Source organism: Sciurus carolinensis, chromosome 4 (assembly GCF_902686445.1).
Source record: "Sciurus carolinensis chromosome 4, mSciCar1.2, whole genome shotgun sequence".
Taxonomy (NCBI): domain Eukaryota; kingdom Metazoa; phylum Chordata; class Mammalia; order Rodentia; family Sciuridae; genus Sciurus; species Sciurus carolinensis.
The window spans coordinates 51,302,154-51,319,947 of record NC_062216.1 but is presented as its reverse complement, the minus strand read 5'-3'; the positions used below and the strand labels follow the sequence as shown (position 1 = coordinate 51,319,947).

The window sequence follows — 17,794 nt, the reverse complement described above, 5'->3', positions numbered from 1 at the left end:
AGGCCCTCCTAGGATCTCGAGAACATAGGTCCTAGCATGGTGCAGCAAAAAAGGGAAGACCTGGATGAACTTAACCTGGTACGCGCTGCTAGTGGGGCTGAAGTGGGAGTCCCTAGATCCCCCCACAAAATCGCCCATCCTCAGGAAAAGAAATTAATATCATTTCCCTGCACCTGGTGACTGACTGTTAGACACATATGAGAGCGGATATCCTCCTTGGTCACCAGAATCCCTTTCATTCATGGTCTGAGCATATGGCCTGGTACCCAGCTCTGAACTCCAAGTCCATCACTGGGACACTTAAAAGTGCTGCCCGGCAGAGCTACTGAGCAAAGGTATGTCCTATCTTCACAGGGAGAATTGGGAATGGCAGGGATAACCCCTGTGATGCTCCATTATCACTTTAAAACATTCATCAGACCCTATCTCCAAAACCTACACTGGCATTTCCCTACTTCTTCCTTCCTAGACTTCTCTCCCTTTAGTTAGCAACATAAATCCAAAGTTTACCATTCCAAGCATGAAGAAAAAAGGAGCACTAGGTGACTGGTCTTTGTGGGTCTAAGAGACAAGAAACCAGCCCTCCACCAAGAGGGTGACAGGGCACCCTGGCAGAGCAGCCTACACTCACAGGTGCCTCTTTATTCTCCCTCAGGTACAGGTACCATGACACACCTACAAATTAAATTGCTCAGTAGAGTCAAAGGAAAGCTTCTAGAATCTCAATGGATTTGGATTATGATCCCAAACTCATCCTGCCCAACCCTTAAAGCAGAGAGAACAATTCAGAGACCCAGGTAGGTGGAACTCATTTTGACAGCAAATCTCTGGCTGTAAAAAATATGAACTGAATTAATTGAGTCAGGCAGAGGCCACCTGCCACCTACATTCAGCGACAGAACCAGAGAGAGTGAGTGTTGATGTTATTCCAAAGATGAGCTCAGGAGGTGGTTTCCCTGGGTGGACACACGCAGGCGCCCTCTCCCTCCCTTTGCAGGCGGCAAAGCTGCACACCCCTGGTCCTACCCAGCGATTCTCCAGCCCCTTCCTGCGTCCTCACCTTTCCCTACCACCACTTGTAGCCCACTTTAAGCAGCTGCTCAAGTACTCACTCTGCAGAAGCCCATCATGCCGGTCCCAAACCAGGATCCCGCCGACGCTCCGTCGGACCAGTGGAGGAACAGCTGCGGTCGCCGGACAGACGCACCGCAGCCTCTGCGGAGTCCAGGTGGCTGCGCCCCGCGGCGCGGCCCTCAGAGCGCCTTATCGCGGGCCCCAAAGGCGTGCTATGGGCTCTGAGCGCGGGCGGAGGGCGGCGCCCACCGCCTGGGGTTTACAGATTACAGGGGCACCCCCACTCAACAGGCCTCAGTCAGCACAGCCACCCAGGGCCCCTCTGGGGCTGGAGGCTAAGGGAGCACCTCCCAGTGGGCGGGCTGCCTGGAGGAGGCTGGGGACCTAGCCTCCAAGCGAGCTCTGTGTTGGTTCCATGAGCAGAGTCTTCTCCCGGGCAACTCTTCTGCTTAAGCAGCCCTGGTTCTGCAGGACACCGGGCTCTGGCCCTCTATTTTCTCTGGGGGTCACTGTGTTGCTTAATTGTCAATTTGTAGGGAATCTGGGCACAGTCTTAATAACTTTGGGACCAAAAATAACAACGTTCCTGGGAACCAGAGGTGAGTCACCAGTAGATAGCGACTAGTGGGGAGGAGGGGCCAGGGCAGCTCCCTGGCTGCCAGGGGATGGGGGCTGCCCCAGCCAACCTGGCTGGGTCCATTCAAGGCAAGGCTCCTGCAGGCCTGGCATGGGAAGGGTGTTTCATTGTTGTTGTTGTTGTTGTTGTTGTTGTTGTTTTCCCCAACATCCAGCCAATCCAACAATGGGATGAAGTGGCATCTGCCCAGAGTGGCTTTATCCGGTGAGCACACCATTCCCTGCAATAGCAGTTGGGTGGCTGGCAGAGGGAATAAATGACCCAAAGGAACTGAACCATGAGGCCTGGAGAATGGCAGTGTCCCTGGATCCTGGGGGTGGCCTCCTCTTAAAGGGACTGCCGGTTGTGAATGATGGATCACAATTTCCTTTCAAGAGGTGCATTGACATGGTGTGGGCTGCTGGGTCCAGTCCTTCCTAAGAAGGGTCTCTCCAGCTTTCCTCACATGACACTCTGCCTCCCTCCTGCTAGGCTGAGGCTGGTCCAGGTCCCCTGATGAGGCAGCCATCTGGCTTTGGAGCTTCGCTGCAGAACCAAGCGGGTCCTGCTGTGAGGGCACAGCTGCCGCGGAAAAAATGCCACTGAGAACCACACTGTGACCCCTCTGCTTCCCACAGCAGCTGGAGAGCCCCCCACTGGAGACCAGGGTCATCTCCAAGCAGACTAGCACCTGACATGGCAGGGGAAGGGCACAACAAGCTGGAGGCCACATTTGGACTAAAAATAACCACCACAGTCATTATGGCATATGTCCTCAAGCAGGCATTTTTGAAGCACTGAACTCAAAACAATGGCTTCCTCTTCTTTCTTGCTTTCTTTTTTGGGGGCCAGAAAGCTAAAACATACAAAAGAAGCAGGTCTTATTAGGCAAGATTTAAATAACTCTGTCACACTACACATGGTTTTTGGCAACAGTGTGGGGCCAGACCCACTCATGATGGGACATGCTGGCCTGAGCCCCACTCAGTGTAGGAACGAGTTTGGAATAGCAGTGGACGTGATGCCTAGTAAGGGTTCAAGGCAGATTTCTAGGTTAATCCACAGTTGTTATCAGTTAGAATGATAAGAGCAAGAAGCCGTGTCATCATCCAGAGAAGAGACTGAACAATATTTTTCTCGTAGGAGCTCCCAAGCTCTGAGAACAGAACACCCAGCACACTCACATGGAATGTCACTCTGATGTAGAAAATGTCCTGTGAGGCTGGGGAGATAGCTCAGTCGGTAGAGTGCTTGCCTTGTAAGCACAAGGCCCTGGGTTCGATCCCTAGCACCCCCCCCCCAAAAAAAAATACAGTTGAAGTAGATAAGAAAATGTCCTGTGAGTAGATAATAGCAATTCCAAATCCCAGGCTTGATCCTGCTTGTGTAGTGCTTTTGATGGCAGAATGGCCCCTTGCAGGTCCCAGAGGTCTGGGACCCTGGCAGCTTAATATTTCTGGGAGCTGGGTCACTCAGAATTTAACTCCAGAACCCACTCCACCTTCCTTGTCTGAGACAAGAGAAGACTCTTCTCCCATGGATGTGTCTAAGACAAAAAAAAGACCAGATGCCCTCAGGAGCAAAAGAACCAAGCAGGATAAAGAGAGTTGCACTGATACCATACACAGCTGGGTTTCCAGAAACTGGACTTCCAGTGTGCTTGAGACCCCCAAGCTCACCCCTAGAAGCAATCCCTCCCAACCCTCTCCCTTTACAAGTTCCTCTTCTTCTTCTTCTTCTTCTTTTTTTTTTGTTTCACATATCAAATGTGTATCTAGTGCTTTCTAGATGCTATGCAGTATTCTAATCACTGGATGAAATTTAAACTCAGGTACTCCTTATAATTACTATGGTAGATGATCAGTATCATTAGGTCCAGTTACAGAAGAGGAAGCTGAGGCATGGAGAGATGAAGAAATCTTCTCAATGGATTGGGATAGAGTTCAGTGGTGAGTGCTTGTTTAGCATGCCAGATGCCTGGGGTTCCAGTACAAGAATAAAAGAAAACCAAACCAAACCAAGAGATCTACTCAAAGAAGGGGCCAAGGGAGAGTTCTACTCCAGGCAGCATGGGTGAAGGGTCTAGAGACCAAGTCTGCCATTTTGCTTTTGGATTGAGACTTTAGTCTACTCTTAGCTGATGCACTTTCCTTAATAAGGATGGAAGCCAACAAGTCTCTGTTGAACATTTCAAGCCTTCTCTTCTTAGTGTGTTCCATTTTTAGAAGATGACAAGTAAGTTGAAAGAAGAGAATTCTAGTAGGTTTTTTAAATTACAAAAGTAATAAGACACCCTCACTGAAAAAAGTTTGAAAAACACAAAGCAATGCATATAAACTCATTCTCCCTCAGTCTCCCTCAGTGTTCCCAATACAACCCTAGCTAGCATTCTGATATATTTCTCTCCAGCCTCTTATTTTAATATGCATTTTTTCTTTGTATGATAATGTTTTGATGAAATATTTCAAAAAAAAGAAAAAGGAAAATTACAGAGAACATCGGTATGAATCATCCCAGGTACACTTTTCAGCTTCATGAAATTTCACAGTTTATGTCAGATTTTTCTGGTAAAAAATAAAATATTACAGAAACCAATATAATATACCTTGATCCCATCCCTGTCCATCCTAGAGAGGACTGACCTGAATTTGGTGTTTATTATTCCCATGAATTTTCAATACAAAAAAAACACCCATCTGTAAGGTATAACGAAAGATAACAAAGTCATAAGGTCATATGCCCAAGACTCAGCTAATGAAGAGGTTGGAGGATGGAATATCCTCTGCCCTTCTCTCACCTGACTCCATCTACCTCATGCCTCTGTCCCCTCACCTCCACAGAAGAAAACACTGCCTAAACTCTATGTTTCTCATTTCCTTGCTTCTCCTACTTTTGCCACCTACATATGTATCCCTGCACAATGATTGTTCAATTTGCAATTTCTTTTTTTTTTTTTTTTTTTTGGTGGGGAGGGTGGGTACTAGGGATTGAACTCAGGGGCACTTGACCACTGGGCCACATCCCCAGCCCTATTTTGTATTTTATTTAGAGACAGGGTCTCACTCAGGTGCTTAGCGCCTTGCTGTTGCTGAGGCTGACTTTGAACTCTCAATCCTCCTGCCTCAGCCTCTCAAGTCACTGGGATTACAAGCATACGCCACTGCGCCTGGCTTCAACTTGCAATTTCTAACTATGAATTATGCTATATGATTTCCCTACTGTTTGCATTTTTGATGCAACACAATGTTCTTGAGAACATATGCAGCCAGTAGTTCACTCACTTTCCCTGCTGTATCATATTCCATTGTGGGCAAATACCACCATTGACGATTTTACTGCTACTGGAATTTAAGCAGTTTCCATCTTTTTGCTGTTAAGACATTATTGCTGGACTGGGGTTGTAGCTCAGTGGTAGAGCACTTGCCTAGCATGTGTGAGGCACTGGGTTCAACTCTCAGCACGTAGATAAATACTCCCTCATATAAATAAATACATAATATAAAGGTCCATCGACACTAAAAAATTTTTTAAAAGACATTATTGCTAGGAATAAACCTCCTAGGACATACATGTAAGATCTGCCAGGGTGTATGCTATTAAGTAGAATTACTGAATTGCACATACACCTTCAGCTTTATAAGAGAATGCTGAGTTTTTCTGAAACTGGCTTTTCCAATCTACACGCCCGTAGCAGATATGAAGTTGCTCTTCAAGCTCATCACTTGATATTGACTCTTGATATTGTCAGACTTCTAAATTTTTGCTAATATAGTGGGTAGAAAAGACTGTGGCACCATGGTTTTAATTCACATTTCCCTGATTACTAATGAGGTTGTGCATCTTTTTACACATTCATTGACCATTTATTTTTCCTTTTCTGTGAAATTACTGTTCAAGCCCTTTGCCCATTTTTCTGTTTCACTGTTTGCCTTTTTCTTATTGATTTGGAGGAGTTCTCTATCTAGTTAGAATACTAATCATCTGTTAGTTCAAATACATTGAAATATCTTCTCCCTGTCTGTGGCTCACCTTTCGCTTTTTAAAATTGTCTGTTTTGATGAACAGAAGTTGTCAATTTTAACATAGTCAAATGTATCAGTTGTTTTCTTTTCTTTGTGCTTCTGTCCTGTTGAAGAAACCCTTCCAACCCAGAATTTGTAAAAACATTTTCCTGTGTTATAAATGTTTTAGTCAGCTTTCTTTTAACAAAATATCTGAGATCATCAACCTAAGAGGAAGAAAGGTTTGTTTGGGCTCACAGTTTCAGAGGTTTCAGTCCATGGTCCTTTGGCCCTGTTGCCTTTGGGCCTGTGGTGGCACAGTGCCTCATGGTAGGAGTGCATGGCAAAAGACACCTATTCATCTCAGAGTGGTTGGAAAGCAAAGAAAAAGACAGGAAGGGGCTGGGGTCCCCACATCTCCTTCAAGGGCATGCCCCTAATGACCTAACTCCTCCCATAGATCCTGCCTCCTAAAGATTCCATCACCTACAGGCTACAGGCTGTGGATCAAGCCTTCACACATAGGCCTCTGGGGATCATTTGAGAACCAAACTTTAACAGTAAGTATTTTATAGCTTTGCTTTTCATAGTCTTTAAATTCACCTGACTTTCTGTGTATGGTGTGGATCGAGAGTTCTAATTTTTTACATATTGATAATCAGTTGTCCTGCACTGTTTATTCAATAGCACATCCTCTCTCTACCCTGCATTGTAATGTCCTCTTCATTACATACTAAGACTCCATGTGCCTGCATCTGTCTAAGAGGGGACTCTCTCCAAGGACCATGGGACCATGTGCCAACGCCATACTGTCTTCTCTGCATTATAATAAGCTTTAATATTGTTCGTAGTAAGTCTTAGTACAGATGAGGTCAATTTCCTTGCTTCATTCCTCTTTTAAAGTGTCAAAGTTTCTCTTGATCCTTTGCCCTTCCATATAAACTTAGAAAAATTCTACCAAAAAACCCTGAAAGGCATTTTAATTATATTACATGGAATATGCCTACCACTTTAAAGAACCAGTGGCTTTATATTGTTGAGTCTTTCAATTACATATACATGGTTTGTCTCTCAGTTGTTATTCAGGTCTTCTTGGATGTTATTCAATAATGTTTTGTAATTTTTCTCTATAAGAGTTCTTGCACATTTTAATTAGGTTTATTCCATAGTATTTTACAATTTTAATACTGTTAAGTGAGATGTTTAGTTCAACTACATTTTAATTTGGACATTATTGTCTATAAGGATATTATTTTGGGGCTGGGCCTGTAGCTCAGTGGTAGAGCATTTGCCTTGAGCATGTGAGGCACTGGGTTCAATCCTTAGCAACACATAAAAAAATAAAGATATTGTGACCATCTACAACTAAAAAAAAATTTGTTTTTAAAGAATATTATTTTGTCTCTCAAACTTATAGCCAGGAATTTTGTTGCGCTCTTTACTAATTTGAATAATTTGCACATGATTCTCTTTGATTTTTTATCCACAGACAAATTCTACTCAGAAACAAGATTTGGTCTTGGGCGCCTGGTGGGGTGGGTCCATTTTGTGGAGCATAGGGCTGGTGTTGTGGGAGAATGGTTAAGTGGATAAGACGGGGCTCACGGGAAGACCTGGGAAGAATGTAAGGGCAGGCTATTCGAGATGGAAATGGTGCAGTTAACGGAGGGAAGGATTTGAGACCCTTAAGCAGTTATCTGCTCTTCCAAGTTGGAGACTCTTTGGACTTCCTCATGGCATCTCCCTCTTGCTCTGTGCAGGTTGTGAAGGGCAGTGGAATTCCTTTCTATATCTCCCTGTTGATTCCAGAACCCTCTGGACTTCAGCCCCCTGCCGAGAGAGACCTTGTAGAGACTCCTGAAGAGACCAACTGGGGTTGCTGGCCCCAAAAAGGAGGGGTAATCAGATAAACATACTAAATCTGGGAACTCAGGTGAGGCATCGGCTAAAGTGGAGAACTCCAGCCCTCAGAAGACTTAAGCCTTTAAATAAATGTGGGAGGAATCTAAGCAACTACTGGCTGGTGAAGTCAGAGCCTGAGAGCTGATTAGAGAAAGGTGTAGATGTGAAGTTCAGCATTGAGGATCTCAAAGCACAGCCCAAGTAGACAGCATGCTGGTGTTCATAACTACCAGACATGAAACTTACTTAGAGCCATGAAGCTGGGGAAGAAGTCTTCTTCTACCATAGCAACTGTAAAGAACCAGGCATTGTAGGACTCACCAAGATTATAAAGGAGGCTTACCCAGACCACACAGTTTGAGAAAAATGAACCCCATTATGACCAATCCAGCAGAGAGGACAACCCCAAATGGTCCATGGTGGATGTACAGTTTGTTTGAATGATGAAGTGTTTCATCTCCTTGGCTGAGCTTAAAACCTATCACCAATCTCACAAAGGTATTGGTGGCTCTTTGGAAGATATGGCTCTCTTCACTCACCAGAGGCTCTCGATCCAGCCCCTGACCAAAGATGAGTTTGATTTTATTTTGAGCCTGGATGAAAAGGAACCAAGTTAACTGAACAGTATTGCAGGAATGGACAAGTCTCTAAAGGTGGCAAAGTTTTATAAGACAAAGGAAGGTGTGCAAAGGTTTGTGTGTTATGTTCACCAGAGATCATGTATGCAGATTTTTTTCCTACTTCTTTCAATAAAACATTTAATGTCAAAAAAAGAAATAAGAACTTTTTGCTATCGTCTTTAATAATTTTGCACCCCTTGTTTTCTTTTCTTGTACTCTTTCACTGTTGCCTTAGTTAAAATATCCACCATATTGTTAAATGAAAGTAGTAACAGCATATTGATCTAGTTGCTCACCTACGTGACTATTTAAAGTTTCACCAGAAGTACAATGTTTGTGTAGAATTTTCATAGATAGCTTTCATTAAAGAAGTTTGCCTATAGTCCCAGCTTATTAGTTTTTAAATCATAAGTGAAAATTGAAAATAACATGTTTCATTCTATTTTTCTTTCAAAGCGGTGCATTGCATTAGCAGATTTTTCTAATGGTAAACTATCCTTGTATTTCTGGGTTCAGCCCTTCTTAGTCATGACGTGTTATTTTAAATACAGTATCACTGGATTAGAATTGTGATGTTTTCTATAGAATTTCTGTATCCATAGTCATAAATTATATTAGTTGTATTAATTTGCTACTGCTACATAAAATTTAACCCCCCCAAAATACACACAATTTAGTGACTTAAAAAAAACACACAAATTTATTATTTCACAATTTTCTGCAGATCAGGAATTCAGGAGCAACTCAGCTGGGTGGTTCTGGCTCAGAGTCTCTCATGAAGTTTCAGTCAAGCTGTCAGCTAGGGTGAGGGTAATCTCAGCAACTCGGAAGGTTGAAACTGGAGGATTATGAGGTCAAGGCCAACTGGAGCAATTTAGCAAGACCCTGTTTCAAAATAAAAAGGGCTGGGGGTGTGACCTAGTGATAGAAGTCCCTGGGTTCAATTCTTAGTACACAAAAACAAACAAAAAACAAAAACAAAAATAATCCAAGGGTTGTAGGCATCTGGAGGTACCATTGGGACTGGAAGATCCACCTCCAAGACTCTCAATGGCTGTTAGCAGAAAGTGCTAGTTCCACACCATATGGACCTCCCCACAGTGCCGCCTGAGTGTCCTCATGACATAGCAACTGGTTTTTCCAGGAGTGACTCAAGAAAGAAGGACAGAAGGCATAGCCTTTTATGACATCTAGCCTAGGCATAGCACATCATCACCTTCTTCTATATCCTATTTGCGAGAAGGAAATCTCTAAACCCAGTCCACATTCAAGGGCAGGGGAGTTGCTGAAGGCAAGTGTACCAGTGATTTTGTGTATATATTTTTTAATTCTATCTTGATCTATTATTTTCTGTATTATCTTCAGTTTTCTTATCATGAGTTGGCTGACTTTGCTTCTTTTTCTGTTCTCTGCAATGATAGAGTGGAATTGTTGCCTGCAAAATAATGTGGTACCTATGTGGAAGGGTGATTGTTGATTTGCCTTATTTAATGTTATATTCAGACTATAAGTTTGTTAAGAGATTGCTATCTTTAAAATATATTCCAGATTCAGAAAACTTTACTCCTGTTCTCTTAAGATTTATACAACTCCCATCTACTCAGTACCTGCTTATAATGCTGTGAAATTCTTAGATTCAGGTAGAATACCACTAAAACAGAGAAGTGACCCCATTCATTTAAAAAAAGCATTTCAACACGACGAACAGGAGAACTGAGAGGTTAAACAGCTTAAGCAACATGTCTGAGTTAATAAAAAAATAATAATAACCCAATGGCAGACTTACCCTTGCTCTGGTAAATTTAGAATAGTGGATCCCAAACTTTTTAGTCTTAGGACCACTTCACACTCTTAAAAACAACTGAGGACCTCAAGGAGTTTTTTCTTAAGTGTGGATTATATGTATCAACATTTAGCACATTAGAAATTAAAACTGAGAGTTTTAAAAACCTTGGACTATCAATTCACTTGAACACAGCATAAAAAACCCATTTTATAATAATATAGATAACATTTTATGAAAAGTAGCTATCTTTTCCAAAACAACCAAAAATTCAGTTATAAGAGGGTGATTGTTCTACATGTGGGCAATCTCTTTAATGTCTGACTTAAGAAAAGACAGATGAATTCTCACGTCAGCTTCTGCATTCAGTGAGTCCCAGTATGATGCTTGGGTTAAGGTCTACAAAGATAACATGACCCCATCAGATATATAGTTGGACAAGGAAGGAGTATTTTAACAACCTTTTCAGTTAACTGTGAAAATCTTACTGGATACCACACCAATACCCAACAAGTAGTCATTTCTTAAAGTTTGTTGCAGTATGGGATCTCAATCCATGAACCTTTCATGTTCTTTACATGTGTGAGGGAAGAAGAGTGAAAAAGGCAAATATCTTGGTATCATGAGAACACTTTTGCTCTTGGGTTTCCTAGAAGGATCTGGGAGACTCCAGACTACATTCCAGTTCTTAGACTGTACTTTAAAACTACAGGTCAAGGCACTCAAAGATTCTCTGACATTGAGCTAGGAAAGAAAGAACACAGAACTAAGGTATGAGAAACTGCACAACTCCAAAGAGTTCTCTGGTGTCCTCATTCTGAAAATGAAACTGTAGCTCAGGGAGATAATATGATTTGTTCAGGGTTTTTTTGTAGAGCAGAGTCTCCTGAGTCCTCTGTTTTTTCCTAGCATCAGGTGAAAAAAAGAGGAGCAAGATAAAGAAAAAGGAGGAAAAAGATAATTCAGAGGCAGCACAGTGTTCTAAGATAGCAGATGGTGGCAGACCCTGCTCTCGGTTGTTTCATGTGATTGTCCAACTTACACATTTTCTGGGCCCTTCTCCTTGGAAGTCCCTGTTTCTGCCTGACTTTGACCATTCTCTTACAGCATCATCATCAGTAGACATGAGAAAAAGAGGAAATAAGAAGTCAATAAACTGTACCTTTTAGCCTCATGAGGGATAAAAGAATGGATTGATAATAATGGTTAACAGTATTTTATTTTATTAACATTTCTTTACTAAGCACTCACCACGCACCTGTTCATTCATGTATTCATGCATTCACTCTCTCGATATTTACCAAGCACCTATTTTGTGCCAGTTGTGGTACTAAGCAAGCAACAGTAAAGAAAACACACACAAGGCTAGACATTTTGTAGCTGTTACTCACTACTCCAACAATCTGACAGGGGTAGAAACTGTGAAGCCCATTTTACTGATAAAGAAACTGAGGCAGTAGACATACTTATCAAGGTTGCAGAACTAATGAGGGCATGGGTATCTAAGTCCAAGTCTCAGGCTGGAGCAGTTGCTCTTATTCACATTATATTGCTTCTAAAATGATACTATCACATGCCTTCAAGTCACTTACAGGTTATTTATCTGAATTTATATTCTTTCTAAAGCCACCCAAGAAAATTTGAGAGTCATCACCGCCCCATCTCTTTTGACCCAATATTGTAATTGTACATCCAAGTGCAGCAATATCCCTACGATAGCTTAACAAGAATTGGAGCTTAAGGGATGGATCTCACGGTGAAGATGGGGTGGTGGAGGTAATGAGGGTGACAATGACGTGGGAGGGTGGTAGCTAATAAAAATCACTCGTCACCTCTAAGATAGTTGGTCCTGAGATACTTGGAAATCTTATGATATTAACTTTCTCTTATTTTCAAATTTGGGGAATAAAATACTGGTATTCAAGAGACCCTAACTGAAGAAAGGCAGATTCACATCACTGAAACTTCCTTCTCTATAAGTATCTCCAAGGGAGAGGAGAGGAAGGGAGCCAGAAGGAGGGCTGGTTTTTCTCTCTACAAGGAGGAGAAGAAGGAAGTGACTTACTTTTCTGGAGAAATAAGCTATTTGGATAACCCCTCTGTCAGCATCTTTCTGGACAAAAAGTGTCATCAGCTAGAGAGTGTAACAGTGTGTCCCTGCTCAGATAACTCCGCAAGTCCACCACGCAACTTCTGGTCCCGCCCAAACTCCCTTAGGGTCACTTCGATTCCAGAACAACTCTTCCTGAAAACCTCTTGTCAAGACAAAAGTACTGGACGAGGAGTCAGATGGTCTCGTCTCTAGTAGAGTCTTTGTTACTAAGGCTACGGAACCTGGACATGCCACTCACCCTTCCCTAGCTTCAGATCACCTTAGCAATCAACTGGGGTATAAAAAGACCTTTTCTGTGTGCTTCACAAAATTGTTAGGGGAATCACCACAAGTCTGATCCAAGAGCACCTTATTATTATTAACTGAAACAATACTAGTCTCACTTCTTGACACTATATCTCAGGAGTGATAAATGACCTGGTTTATACATCCCTCTGTTTCTAATAATCCCATGATATGTATATGCAATTCAAAATGCCAGTAGTGTCTCCTTGGGCATCCACAGCTCTTCCGGGGTTGACTTCCCATCCTGTCCAACCTGGGGGAACACACATATTTCATTAAATATGCAGGTAAGTTTATCATAAGGTAAAATGTTCTTTAAAATCAGGTAACAGTGCTGGGGGCGTAGCTCAGTGGTATAGCACTTGCCTACCATGTGTGAGGCCCTGGGTTGGATCCCTGTCACCAGAAAAATTAAAATAAGAGATAACTTAGAAAATAATAAAATAACTCATAATCTGACTGCTTGAGTACAGCCAGGGTGTCACTGGAAGGCAATAATTCATGAGGGTTATGAGCATGGTTTTGGAGTCAGACTGAGCTGGATGTTGCCTCTTAGCAGTTGTGTGACCTTGGGGCACATTTCTAACGCCTCTAAGTCCCTGAATTACCTCTTCCATAAGATGAGAATATAAATGTTCGTTTCAGGGACGGTTGAGAGGACAAAATGAGGTAGCAAAAGTGTAGAGCTCTACCCCACAGAAAGTGCTCAATTGGTGTTAGCTGGCACTATTATTCTACTGAATATTCCCAGATTTTTTCTTTTTAAATGCACACATGATACAGACAAACACATAGTTCAAAAAATGGAATCTATTCAAAATTTGCTTTTGTTAACTTAGCAACATATCAAAAATATTTTTCACATGAGAATAATACATATCTACATCATTGTGTTTATTGACAGTAACATATCCTAAGAGTGTTTGCTATTCATTTAACTCAACCCTGATTGCTGACTAGCGAAAAGCAATTATTAATTATTATTACTTTGATTCTTTCTCTCTTTTTCCGATTTAAACAATGTTACAATGGATACCTTGATATTCTTGAATGTAATTACTAAGAACTTTCCCAAGGATTGGGGATGTAGCTCAGTGGGAGAGCCAGACCCTGGGTTCAATTCCCAGCACCAAAAAAAAAAAAAAAAAAAAAAAAAAGTATTAACATGTCTGTGGCTTCAATGGGCATTGTTGATTTTCCTTCAGAAAATATGTGCAACACTCCCTTGTACCTGGATAGCAGTGGGATTTGCCATCAAACCCCAATCACCTAGGTCAAGCTTGCACTGCAATTCTTGGTCTTGCCTAAAGACAGTCAGGCAGCTGACTATACAGATGTGTTTCATTCAAGGCCTGCACCTCTCTGGGTAGAATGATTTGAAGACTTCTTCTAAGCGGATCTTAATCTCCACATTGGCATCACTCCTTCTTTGTGCATATTGCTGGCATGACTACCTGGTCTGGCCACCACACACGCTGGCTTAGCCAGAATTTACTTACTTAATTACCCTGTGCATTTGAGGATTCACAAAACAAACATTTTATCTACACCAAAGACTGTAAATACCTCCAAACCAGTAGGAGGTTTCCATCTTAACAATCATCATGGCAGAAATGTACATTTGCAGAGCAATTTGCAGTTTCCAGACATTTCACCCATCATACACTATGATATTTAATACTCAAAATAATCCTTGGGTTTATCATGAAAAAAATATTATTATTTTTATTATTAGTTCTGCTTGACAAAGGGAAATCAAACTAAATTGTCTGTGGTCCTACTGCTAATTAGTAATAGAGGCTGGAATCCGTTCTTCTAACTCAATCCCAGAACCCCTCGCGCTTCACTGCCTCTCTGTTTTGTGAGAATCATGTTGTTAAGAGTTGACTGAGCCCTGTCCTCTTACCATCATTTTATATGAACCACAGGTACCTGATGGAAGTGTGTGGTTGGGAGACAGAGAGACAGAGTGAAAATTTGATTGAGAGGGAATTTTGCTTCAGTTTCCCTTAAATTCTAGCTTTACCCTTGATTTGATGATGATAAAGTTTCAAATGTCAAATGTTCTGTTTAAGGGCCATTCTCCAACCTGGAAGGCATTTGGACTCCTAAACTTGTCAGCTTATGCTTTCAGATATGGGATCATCTGTCTGATTATTTATAGTCTGGCATTTCCCCCTTCTAGGCAGTATTGGAGGAGAAATTCATACAGACAAGTGCCGAATGTTCACTATTCAGCCAAATAATCAGCGAATCTGAAGTTTTATGTTAGAGGCAGAAAGATTTAAGGCCTTTTTTTTTTTTCCACCCAAAAGAAAAAGCTCAGGCCATGGCAGCTCCATTTTGCTCCTTCCACCCCCTCAGGTCATGGCTCTGACCTCTCTGGAAAAGAATTGGTTTCCACAGTGAAGCCATCTGTGGTTGCTCTGCAGAGGCTGCCCTGGAGCCATATTAATGTCTCTTTTAATGACTGGCAAACCCAATGTTGGTGAGCAGTGGGCTTCAGGTCCATTATCCACACTGGGTCAGACTCTTAAAGTGAAACTGGATCTTCAAGTCACCCAGTTTGGAACTCTCTTCCAATACCCCTGACAGGGAGATGTGCTATGTCCCCTTCTACACTCCAGAGGTAGATGTTGCAGAAGCCTCAGAAGTCTCTCTTTACACAGAAGATGCTGCCACCCTGTAACTGCCACCTTTTGGTTCCAGTTCTGCCTACAAGCCCAGCCCCATTCTGAATTAACCTACTGCCTTTCTCTCAATTTAAATCCAAGCAGAGGACAGGGCAGCCTTCCCTCGTCCAGGACACAGGCCCAGTTACTTCAACTAATCTTGGTGTGGAGAGGCCACAGCATAGGCTGAGGAACCTCCCTGCAATGTCTCCTGAAGGTACATATGTTGAAGGGTTGGACTTCAGTCCATGGTGCTGTTGGCAGTTGGTAGAACCTTTAAGAGGTGGGGCCTAGTGGGAGGAAGTTAGGTCACTCCTCAGCCACTCCCTATCTCTTTTCCTTTCTGGCTGCCAGGAGGAGAGTAGCTTCCTTCATTATATCCTCCTGCCACAGGCAACAAGACCAAGTGACCATGGACTAAAACCTCTGAAACTGTGGTCCAAAGAAACCTTTCTTCCAAGTTGATTGTCTTAGATATTTTGACAGTGATGGAAAGCTAACTAACACACTCCTTAAATCTCAGTGAGTCCAACTGTACAGTGGAAATAACAATAGTGTCTACCTCACAGGTCCCCTCTAAAGATTCAGTGAGATAATCATGGACAGTGCTCAACAATGGTATCCATAAATAGTAAGTGCTGTTATTATTGTTATAATTAGTGCTATTTTCTCCACCTAGAGTCATCCCTCAATGACTGTAGACCGGTTCCAGGATGCACCTTGGATAACAAAATCCAGGGAAGCTCAAGTCCCTCATATAAGTTGACATAGTGTTTGACTCTAACCTATGTATATCCTCCCATATACTTTAATCTCTAGATTGCTTGTTATAGCTAATAAAATATAAATATAATGGAAATAGTTCTTATAGTGTTTTATTAAATTTTATTTTTTTTTACTGTTTTTTCCCAAATATTTTCAATCTGTGATCAGTGGAATCTGTACATATAAAACCTGAGGCTACAGAAGAGTGACTACTCTTCATTTGTCTATGTTTTTCAAGGTCTTTCAGGATTCTAACAAAATTCTCTGGTATGTTCTAAAATAAGACAGAGCTATTATCATCTCTGCTCTCTCCAAGAGTTAACTGAATATGTTTGCTATGTTTGTGGGCAGTTGTAAACCAAACTAATAAATAGCATGGCGAAGGATGGGTCAGCAGCAAATCACTAAAGAACTCCCTTTTGTGATGATGTCCACACTTTGGGTATGGTTGTCCCACTAGTTCCAAATCACCTAGTATCATCAACCCAAATGTCTTTTCTTCATTTTTTCTGCAAAATCATGTGAAACTTTGTCAATGTAAAATGTACACAAAGTAGATAAAAGTCTTCAACACAATATTTTTAAATCAACTGAAATTCTAATGCTTTCTTTCCTCAATGAAACGGATCGTCTTGCAATCAGGGGTCATTTTCTGCATAACATTTTACTTCTGTTAACTGTTTATTACAGTTATTTGTGTACATGTTTTTCTCTGTTATTAAAAGAAAAGCTCTTTGGGGGCAGGAATTGCAATATATTCATCACTAGGTGTCATCCAACCATGGGGCTTTAAACGTAATAGATGCTCAGTAATTACCTGCTAAGTGGACCATGAATGCCTGCATGCATGAATGAATGATTTATCCCAATAAGCCACTGGTTAGTGTTATAAAGGAAATTAATTCAGCTGGGTCTGACTCATTTCTGGTAGAAGCCATGCTAGCTGCCACAGACCTCTGTTTTTCCCTTAACTGGCCATAAACCATTTGGCTAATAGTCAATTCTAAATTTTTTTCCAGGAATTTGGTCTTGTAAATTTCTTGAAAATGAGACATCTACCTTTCTCCACTTTCCTCTCATTTTTTTCATGATTTATCCAACATTCCCAAGAGTATCATTGTGACCATATGTCTAATATCGCTTAGTACCAGAAATGACATTGCTCTGTGCTACAAGATCTGAGCTTATTTAACAATTGTGTATTAATGGTTGATTGGGAACAAGTTGCATCAGATCAGTGAAGTAGACTTTCTGTGGTCTCTAAATCTTTTTTTTTTTTTTTTCCAGTGCTGGAGATTAAATCATGCAAAGTAAGTGCTCTACCATCAAGTCACACCATTGACCCTAGTCTTTAAACGTTTAAAACTTCACAATCCTCTCAATAAAAACATTTCAAGCCTGTATCTGCAATGTATGCATATTCATTTAGAAATCATCTACCTGTACTAGGTACCAATATATTATGGACATTATAAAACATATAAGAAAATAGAAATTTTAAAAGGAGACTTTTAAAAATCTAGATAAACAGAAGTTCTTATGTCTCTTTTCTGCATTTTCTTGCACCCTGCTGGGGTACATAGACCTCGCTTTGGACTAACCCTTACAATGAGGGTGATGAGCCACCCCCTGGAGGTTCACTAGACTCAAGAACCACTGTCTTGTATCCTTCATCCTCCAGGTACTTCGCAAATGTGTGCCACTGGCCAAAAGGTCAGCAGCCAGCTCTGTGGCTCTGTACCCCTGGATCAGGGCACAGGCAATATGGGCGAGAGCCCAGTTCTACCACAGACTGATTTAGGGACCCCTCCTTCCCTCCTCATGAGCCTTATTCTGGGCAAGTGCTGAGTACCATTGAGCCACCTCACTCATCTATCAAATAAGAAAGCTAACACCTACACCAAAGGCTGTTTTAAGGATTAAGTGAGTTAATACGTGTAAATGTGTGGAATATGGGGACAGA

At 41.7% G+C, this 17,794-nt stretch overlaps 1 protein-coding gene and 1 pseudogene across 4 annotated transcripts in view; one reads left to right on the top strand and one right to left on the bottom strand.

Moving 5' to 3' along the window:
* Ank1 (ankyrin 1) overlaps positions 1 to 17,794 on the bottom strand; it is a 216,224-nt gene that overhangs the window by 126,424 nt on the left and 72,006 nt on the right. The window lies entirely within an intron of this gene.
* LOC124982134 (thymocyte nuclear protein 1-like) lies at positions 1,129 to 8,210 on the top strand (annotated as a pseudogene).